This window comes from Phascolarctos cinereus, unplaced genomic scaffold (genome assembly GCF_003287225.1).
Source record: "Phascolarctos cinereus isolate Bilbo 61053 unplaced genomic scaffold, phaCin_HiC Scaffold_7;HRSCAF=346, whole genome shotgun sequence".
Classification (NCBI taxonomy): domain Eukaryota; kingdom Metazoa; phylum Chordata; class Mammalia; order Diprotodontia; family Phascolarctidae; genus Phascolarctos; species Phascolarctos cinereus.
In genome coordinates this window covers 175,282,867-175,292,932 of record NW_027556180.1, presented here as the reverse complement: position 1 = coordinate 175,292,932, position 10,066 = coordinate 175,282,867, and the positions used below count along the sequence as shown (strand labels likewise).

General features: G+C 39.3%; 1 pseudogene; it reads right to left on the bottom strand.

Moving 5' to 3' along the window:
- Positions 1-368: 368 nt before the first annotated feature.
- Positions 369-10,066, bottom strand: part of LOC110203213 (microfibrillar-associated protein 1A pseudogene) — a 70,422-nt pseudogene continuing 60,724 nt past the window's right edge.

Here is a 10,066-nt window from a genome sequence, read left to right as displayed (position 1 = left end):
GTGGTTTGCCATTTTCTTCTCCAGCTCATTTTATAGATGATGAACTAAGGCAAACAAGGTTAAGTGATTTACCCAGAATCACACATCCAGTAAGTGTCTGAAGCCAGATTTGAACTCAGGAAGATGAGTCTTTCTGACTCCAGGGTCAGTACTCTAACCCCTGTGTCACCTAGCTTAAAAAAGCAAATAAACAAACAAACAAACAAACAAATAAATAAATAATAAAATTAAATTAAAGAAGTCCTAGGCTCAAAAACCACCAAATAGAGGTTCTCCATGAACAATCTTGGTGGGGGGAAAGGAAAGAAAAGAAAACCCAAAACAGAATTTTCTATGTGTCCATAGTCAGGAAAGTAGGTGGTTGAATTCTAAGTAGTTTTCCTCTTTTTGGTAGATGGCCTCTCAAATACATCTCCTACCCCAGCAGCTTTTGCTTCAAGAACTTAGTATTTTGGGTATTCTCTTGATCCCAAGCTGGGGCAAAGGAAGTTGTGTCTTGATTCTCAAGGTGGGTATATTTGGTTCTGCCAAGGTGGGTATATTCTGGTTCAAAGTTCTTGACTTGCGTAACTTTGGGAAGAATAGTCTTATTGAAATGATCCTCCAGGGACTGAGTACTGAAGTCTCTCTTGTATATTTCTTCATCTTCATCCATGAAGAAAGCTCCCCAGTGACAGTGGTTCTGAAAGAACTTGCATTTGCTCTTAACAGATTTGTTGGTAACTTTGCTATTTGCTTGGAGTTCAGCTCCTCTGTCATCTTTTGTCATTTCACATGGTTCAATCTCTGCTTTCTCTTTCTCAATCCTCTCTCTCCAAATTGAATCTTTTTAGCTCCAGAACTTGTCATGCCTCATATTACTCCTTGTCTTTCTCATCATCTGTGTTGAGTCCATCTAGGACAGCCAAGGGATCTTTGTTTCCTCTAGTTCCTTCTTTGACTCTTCTTCCACAATCTTGTGTGTATACTTGAGCCTCTTCTCAGCCAGGCATTTTGCCTTCTGCTCCAATTTCTTCTGCTTCAAAGCTTCTGCCTCATGCTCTTGAACTGTCTCCCTGTCCTTCTTTCAAATAAAGACTGGCTCAAGATGGGGATTCCATTTCATCTCACTCTTTGTCTATTCTTCATACTGGGATTCTGATTCTGATTCTTCACCAAAATTGCCCTTCATCTTTCACTTTCATAACTTCCAGCTCCTAATTTTTCCTCTCCTGTGCTAGCTGATATCATACTACCACCACTCAGTCTCATCAGTTTTTCTTCACTACTGTCCTCTTACCCCATTTGCCTAACATCTCCTACTTTAGAATCATTTTCTCCCACCAATTCAGGCTTTATTTTCCAATGCCTGGCCAACCTTTCTTCAACATCTTCACTGACTCAGTCCTACCAACACCAAAGCTCAGGCTCTGCTTCTTGCTCTTTGGCTTTCTTTCTTTTCTTTTTTTTTCCTGTTTTTCACTTTCTTTATTTAACTTGCTCATATTATTATTTTTGCAACATGCTGGATATGGAGATAACTTTTTCATGAATTTACATAAGTAATTGGTATCATATTACTTGTCTTCTCAATAAGTAGGGGAAGGATTGGAGGGAACAAGGGAATTTGAACAAAAAATTGAAAATTAAATGTTGAAAACTAAAAATAAAAATAAAGGAATCATTAAACAAATTTAGAAAAATTACCATAAAGGAAGCTTATGAGGCAATTGAGACTACCACACATGAGGAACACAAACAGATCTACAAAGACCCTTATGAACTAATGCGAAGTTTAAAAAAAAAAACCAAGCAGAAGACCAGAATACATATTTATAATGCTCATTTGAGCATAGTAATTATAGAGAGTGTGGATCCTATGTAGCAAATATACTCCCTCTCCAGTCAGTTTGGCTCATTTACCTTAACCTGCACTCACAATGGAAGGTTGAGATAGGGAGGGAGAATTCCAGAGAGGAAGGCAACCATTGCTGCCCATTGGTATAAATCACTTTCAGGATGCTAAGGGTAACTCCAGTTTGGGGGAGAAACATACATTACAATAGTGACTATTACCTGTGCATGTCCACCAGCATATTTTCCATTTACACAAATCAAAAAAAAAAACCCACCATTCACTCTCAAATATAAAGCAATTTCTAACTAAGAAGCAAATGATGTAATGTTCAAACATGTCACCTCGTTCATAAATCTGAGTTACTCACCAATACCCACATTGTTTGCAGGGAGAATGAGAACATGTTTACAGAAACTAAGTAAGGCGTCATTGTATAAAAGGCAACCCATTTACTCTGGGCAATTCAAAACTCTGGATTGTATGCCTGGATGTCTGTGGTCTCTTTAGGGAAAGGTCTGCATCACTCATCAATTGCTGCACTTTTCTGTTCCACTGGAGAAAGCCTTTTCTTGGATATTCCCAGGCCTCTGAAGTAGTGCAAAGCTCTTTTAAGGATGATAGTCTTAATCTTGAGATCTACAGAACTGCTGGAGTGTGATCCATTGGTTAGGTGCTGAAACAGTACCACAATATTTCATGGATAGGATTCTCTTTCATGTTTCTCTTGAGTCTTTTAGTGGAAAGTCAAATTTTCTATTCAACTCTGGTCTTTTCATCAAGAATGCTTGAAAGTCCTCTATTTCACTGAATATCCACTTTCCTCCCTGAAGGATTATACTCAGTTTTGCTGGGTAGGTGATTCTTCATTGTAATCCTATCTCCTTTGACCTCCAGAATACCATATTCTAAGCCCTCTGGTCCCTTAATACAGAAGCTGCTAAATCTTGTGTTATCCTGATTGTGTTTTTTACAATACTTGAATTGTTTCTTTCTGGCTGCTTGCAATATTTTCTCCTTGATCTGGGAACTCTGGAATTTGGCTACAATATTCCTAGGAGTTTTCCTTTGGGGATCTCTTTTAGGAGGTAATCAGTGGATTCTTTCCATTTATATTTTACCCTCTGGTTCTAGAATATCAAGGCAGTTTTCCTTTATAATTTCTTGAAAGATGATGTCTAGGCTCTTTTTTTTTCATCATGGCTTTCAGGTAGTCCTATAATTTTGGACTTCCTTTTCCATTTAGACAATTCTGCTTTTTAAGGCATTCTTCTCTTTGGCTTTTTGGACCTCTTTTACTATTTTTTAAGGTGTTATTTTCTTCAGTATTTTTTTGGGTCTCCTTTAGCAAGATGTTGACTTGTTTTTCATGATTTTCTTGCATCACTCTCATTTCTTTTCCCACCTTTTCCTCTACTTCTCTTACTTGCTTCTCAAAATCTTTTCTGAGCTCTTCCAGGGCCTGGGACTGAGTCATATTTTTCTTGGAGGCTTTGGATGTAGTACCTTTGACTTTTTTGTCTTCTTCTAGTTGCATATTCTGATCTTCTTTGTCACCAGGACCACCACTCAGAAATGTGACCCAAATCCAAGCATGGGCAAAGCAAGAGATTCCTGCCTCAGCACCAGCAAAGAAATCTCTGCAATCCCCTTCTAATTAGCCACTCAATCCCCCATCTATCTGTGTGCCTAGAGTTCCAGAAGCAGCTGCCTCCTCAGAGCTGAACCAGGGCTGGGCTGGACCAAGATCTTCTCTCACCATGGTCCAACGTGACCTTTTCTACTGACCTAAGTTGTCTTTGTTGTTTGTGGGTTGGGAAGTCTGGAAATTGCCACAGCTGTCTGTGATTCAGTCCCGTGAGGCCTGTTCCAGGTTTGTTGAGGCCCGGTCTTTCCTGGTGTGGTCCATGCTGAACTTTCTCCAATGAAATCTCTCTCCCTCTCTTTTTTTCTCTCTCTCTCTTCCAATTACATGTGAAAACAATTTTCAACATTCATTTTTTATAGATTTTGAGTTCCAAATTTTTCTCCCTTCTCAAGATTTCAAGCAGTCTGATATAGATTATGCATTTATAATCAGGTAAAGCATATTTCCACATTAATCATGTTGTAAAAGAAGAAAAAGAACAACAAAACCAAACACACATGCACACACAAACAATGTCCCCTTTCTCTTTGCTAACTGGAATGGCTGTGGTTGTGGAATGAATTGGGGGGGGGTGGCAACATTCTTTCTGAGGGCTTTCAGGAGTGACATGATCGTAATAGCAACAGTGTCTGCTGTGACCTCCAACCAGAAACACAGAACGGCCGACACAGACAAAGTAAACTATCCCTCCTTCTTTCTTCCAGAGGTAGCAAGGAATTCACTAGGAAGGAGGCACTGGAAATACTCTGCAGTGTGCCATTTGGTGGATTGTGACATCCTGGGATGGTGGATGATTTTATGGACCTCCCAGGGAGGCACCTCACCTTAGTGATCAGACTCCAGGTCATGTGACTCTCCATAGCTATGTTTTAGTCCTACAGTAAAATACCTCTTTCTTGTCCATCTGAATAAGTAATATGTGAATATTATACATGTATACATGTATATACATACATACATACATACATATATGTATAAATATTCATGAACTTCCACTGGGGACTTGAATTTTTACTTAAACAGTTAATCTCCGAAGTAAAACAATCAGACAAACACGGTAATTATTCCCTCCTGGAGTGGTGATGTGAGGAGAGGAGGAACAGGCCACAATTTGTAGAATCACTGAAATTACTTTACCCTGCTGGTTTACAGAGTTTCACAGTAGGGAAGATTTGTTCTTCATGTTTCTCTTACATTTCAAAACCCTTGGTAAGAGAGAACATTTCCCCCTTGTAAAGAAAGCTATCTCCTTCTATCTATGAATTACTTTTTTGATGTTAAAAAGAAGCATCGTTTCTCTCAGGAATTTTTTTTTTCTTTTTCTTTCTTTTTTTCTTTAATAAGAAAACATTTAATCCATATCTATATGGATTAAATAAAATAAATAAATAAAATAAAAGCACATAATGACTTTTAATGAATAAATCAGAGTAACAATAATAGATTATTTTAAGGAGATTAAAAATATTAACATATCAAAATTTTGGAGATGTACTCAGAATAATGCTCAACTGTATGTTCTTGGTTAATCATGTTAACAGGAGAGAAATGGAAAAATGAACTTGTGTCTAAATAAATTAGAAAACTAATCAATTGATATTCTGGAAGCAATTTCAAAATCATAAATTATGAAAGTAAAAGAAGAAATAAAATAGCCACAAAAAATTATCAAATTGAAAAATAAAGTGCTTTTTTAAAAAGAAGACTAATATAATTTATGATAAATTCATAAATTAAATCAAAAAGAGGGAAAAGGAAAACCAAATTACCCAAATCAGAAAAGAAAGATTATTAAAAGCATTGAAAGAATAAAGAGGGGCAGCTAGGTGGCGAAGCGGACAGAGAAGTGTCCCTGAACTCAGGAGGACCAAAGGTCAAATCCGACCCCACACTGAACACCCAACACCTAGTAGCTGTGTGACTCTGGGCAAGCCACTCAACCCCAATTGCCTTTTCATGTTCCACTTGAGTCTTGTATTTGAAAGTCAAATTTTATATTCAGCTCTGGTCTTTTCATCAAGAATGATTGAAAGTCTTCTATTTCACTGAATGACCATCTTTTCCCCTAAAGGATTATACTCAATTTTGCTGGGTAGGTGATTCTTGGTTGTAATCCTATCTCCTTTGCCCTCTGGAATATTATATTCCATGCCCTGCAGTCCCTTAATGTAGAAGCTGCTAAATCTTGTGTTATCCTGATTTTGTTTCCACAATAATTGAATTGTTTCTTTCTGGCTGCTTGCAATATTTTCTCCTTGACCTGGGAACTCTGGAATTTGGCTACAATATTCCTAGGAGTTTTCCTTTGGGGATCTCTTTCAGGAGGAGATTGGTGGATTCTTTCAATTTCTATTTTGCCCTCTGGTTCTAGAATATCAGGGCAGTTTTCCTTGATAATTTCTTGAAAGATGATGTCTAGGCTCTTTTTTTGATCATGGTTTTCAGATAGTCTCTCTCCTGCATCTATTTTCCAGGTCAGTTGTTTTTCCAATGAGATATTTCACATTGTTTTCTAATTTTTCATTCTTTTGGATTTGTTCTACTGTGTCTTGATTTCTCATAAAGTCACTATCTTCCAATTGCTCTATTCTAATTTTTAAGGAAGTATTTTCTTCAGTAAGCTTTTGGACTTCCTTTTCCATTTGGCCAATTTTGCTTTTTAGGGCAATCTTCTCCTTATTGGCTTTCTGGACCTCTTTTGCCATTTGGGTTAGGCTATTTTTTAAGGTGTTATTTTCTTCAGTATTTTTTTGGGTCTCCTTCAGCAAGCTGTTGACTTGTTTTTCATGATTTTCTTGCATCACTTTCATTTCTCTTCCCAGTTTTTCCTCTACTTCTCTTACTTGCTTCTCAAAATCCCTTTTGAGCTCTTCCAAGGCCTGGAACGGATTCATATTTTTCTTGGAGGCTTTGGATGTGGGAGCTTTGACTTTGTTGTCTTCTTCTGGTTTTATGTTTTGATATTCTTTGTTGCCAAAGAAATATTCTGTGGTCTGACTTTTTTTTGTGAGCTTTGCTCACAATCCCAGCCAATTACTTGAGTTATAAACTTTTTGTTAAGGTAGGGATCTGCTTCCAGTGTAGAGAATGTACTGTCCCAAGCTTTCGGAGCTTTGTGCAGCTGCTTTCAGAGTTACTTCTGGGGACCTGTAAATTTTCAGTTCTTCCAAGGTGGTATGATAAGGGGCAAGGTGTTTACTCTTTTCCTGTCCTGTGCTCTGGTCTATGAGCAACCGACCGCAAGCAGTCTTTTCTGTCTTGGAACTGCGAGGAAGGTTTCCTCTACAAGCCATTACAAGCTCCACCTTGCCAGCACTTCTCCTTACCCCAGGATTGCCACCCAGAACTGTGACCCAGACCCAAGCACAGGCAAAGCAAGAAATTCCTGCCCCAGCACTGGCAAAGAGATCCCTGCAATCCCCCTTTGATCAGCTATCCAATTCCCCCTTAGTCAGTGGGCTGGAAGCTCAGGAGGCAGCTGCCACCCCAGGGCCGTGCTTGGTACCTGGGGCTGAGACCTAGCTTCTCTCTCACCACAGAAACAGACTCTTCCCACTGACCTTCTAAGTTGTCTTTGGCATTCATGGATTGAGAAGTCTGGAAGCCACCACAGCTGCCCATGATTCAGTCCTCTGAGGCCTGCTCCAGGTTCGCCGTGGCCTGCGTACCCAAGCTGCACTGTGCTGCTCTCCTACCCGGCACGATATACCTTTCTGATCAACCATCAAGGTTTTCTCGTGCTGGAAATTTGTTTCACTCTGTCTTTTTGTGCATTCTGCTGCTTTAGGATTTGTTTAGAGCCATTTTTTATGAGTATTTGGAGGGGTTTGGGGGAGAGCTCAAGCAAGTCACTGCTTTCACTCCCAGATCTTGGCTCCACCCCCAGCTCCAGGATTTTTTTTTTCAATAAGGGCTGGTGGTTATCTTTCTGGGAGAACTTGATCATTGTCTTATGTGGAGACAGGAGGGTGGTTCGGCTGTCTCAGGATCCTTAACATACTGAGAATTGTGATATTGTCTCCATAATGAAGAATATTTATCTGAATGTTTAATGGTAGATGATAATGAGAGCATGGAGGAATGTGTGACCTTTGGCAAATCACATGTGGCACAGGAGAAAGGCCACAGGATTTGGACTATGTAGTTAATATAGGATCTTGAGATCATAGAAAAATTTAAGAGATGTTAGAGCCCATTCAGTGTAACTTCCTCGTTTTGCAGATGAGGAAACTGAGGCCCAGAGAGTTTAAGTGACTTGCCCAAGGTAACACATCTAGTAAGTGAAAGAGTAGGCGTATGAATTCAGGTCATCATTATGCCATAGGGGCCAAGTGCTCTTTTTGTGCTATAGAGAAGAAATCTTGTAGCTCTAGGAAAAATGAGCACTTTTTCTACAATTACTAATACTAGGTTCTAGGAGAAAAAAAATGAGAACAGAACAAAGGCCAGAAGGAACCAGAGACTTGCAAGCTAGCTTTGAAAGTTACTTGGAGAATTTATTATACTTAAAAAGAAAAAAAAATTCTTCATTAGAGAGACTTACTCTTTTATGTACAATACCCTCCTTCAGCTCCACATTGTATGTGAAAACATTCATTTTATTTAGTCCTTGGTAAGTGCATAACAAAAAAGAAAATAGAAGAAGAAAAGAACTAGGCATGATATTTCAGACCTTTCACTCTGGTCTTCCCAGTGTCCAGGGTCCTAATTCAGAAGGGGAGAAAGTGAGACCACAGGACCATATCTAGCCACTGCAGAAGATGCTGCCACATCTCTGGAAAGCAACCTTGCCAGACCCCAGTTCAGGTCCACGTGATTTAATGTGAAGTGACTAAACAACACCATCCCCAACAAAACCTGGGGTTTGCAGATTACCCAGTCAGTGTTATAACTAAGTACTCAGCTGGTAGCCATATAATATACCAAGTCAAACCTTCCTACATCATTTGGAAGGAGAAGAGAGAAATGAGTGGTGAGTATGACCAGCTCTGCTGTAAACACTAACTCTCTGTGGTAAAATCCTATATGCCTCCAAGGTGCTGTCGCTTTGGGTAATGTCTAAATCATTTGTTCTCATTCTTGCTTTCTGTTCCAGCTCGCTTACCTAGGTTTTAGTTTTTAATCTGACTCAAGCAATGCCAAATTCATATTATTAATGAAGAGTGATTATTTAGCATTTCCATAAGATTGATGTGTTTGGTTATTAGTAGCTCAAAAATATTTATTGAGTGCTTTTTGTGTGCAAAATACTGATTTCATATTGATTGATTGGTTGATTGATTTGTTTATTTTTTTGGTTAGGCAGTGGGGTTAAGTGACTTGCCCAGGATCACACAGATAGTAAGTGTTATGTGTCTGAGGCCAGATTTGAACTCAAGTCCTCCTGAATCCAAGGCTGGTGCTCTATCCATTGTGCCATCTAGCTGCCCCCTTGATTTATTTAAAAAAAATGCTCAACAAATTTGAATAGGATAAAATGATAAACCAAGAACATTTCCTTTCCTATAGGGATGTTAAAGATTTCTGGAGCCAGATCTTTGGCTTCAGAGCTACCAGACAGGGATCCTAACAACCTTTAGTCTTCAAAAGTACAGTAGTCTGTCTCAGGGAGTCATGCACTGGACAGAGCATGGTAAATAGATAGATAGATAAATCACTCAATGATGGATGGATAGATAGATAGGTGGAGAGATAAATAATGGATAGATATAATGTTCCAAAAATCAGTGCAATTTTGGTGCAATTTTAAGATAGCAAAGCTTAAAACTACACTAAGGTTTTTGGAAAACACTGAATCCATAATGGAGATCATATACTTCCATTATTATTCCCTGATAGAATATAAGCTCCTTGAGGGTAGAACCTGTTTCCCTTTTGACTTTGCATCTCTACCACTGTGCCAGGTAATCAATCAATCAGCAAACATTTGTTAGGTGTTCACTATTTTTTAAGTGCTAAGCACTAGGGACAGAAAGAAAATAAAAATCAGTCCCTGCCCTTACAGAACTTACTTCCAATTGGGGAAACAAGAGGCATATGAATAGATACATAGACACTTAATAAGCCTTGATTGTGTTGTTTGTCTTTTGTTTCAAAGAGGACCAGTGGCATCAAGAGTTGATTGGATTTAAGTGAGGCAGAGTTGCACAAAGTCATCTGCCTCACTCTCTCTGCCAGAGTCATGGAAGTCTACTGGCAAGACAAAAGTCAGCATGACTGATGATGGCCCAGGATGGAATGGATGACTTTGGCATTTTTGGTGTCTGACCAAGCTCTAAGTACCTGCTTCAGCCGCTTTCACGACTATTGGGACAAATTGTTTTCATCTGCCCATTTTACCTGGGTGTGTGTGGGGGGGTGTCTTCAAATGCTTGTGCATGCTAACTCACAGAGAAGTTTGCAGCCTGTTGGTCATCCCTCTTTGCTGAGAGGGTTTTGCTGGGTTACAGCCTCTGCACAAGCTATGGCTTCTTGGAGCCACAGGTGAGAGGTGGTTGAAGGTGGACACCAAAGGTAGATGAACAACTCTGAAAAGAGCTCGATAAGCCCTCACACCAGAGGTACTAGTCTTTCCGAGCACCGCA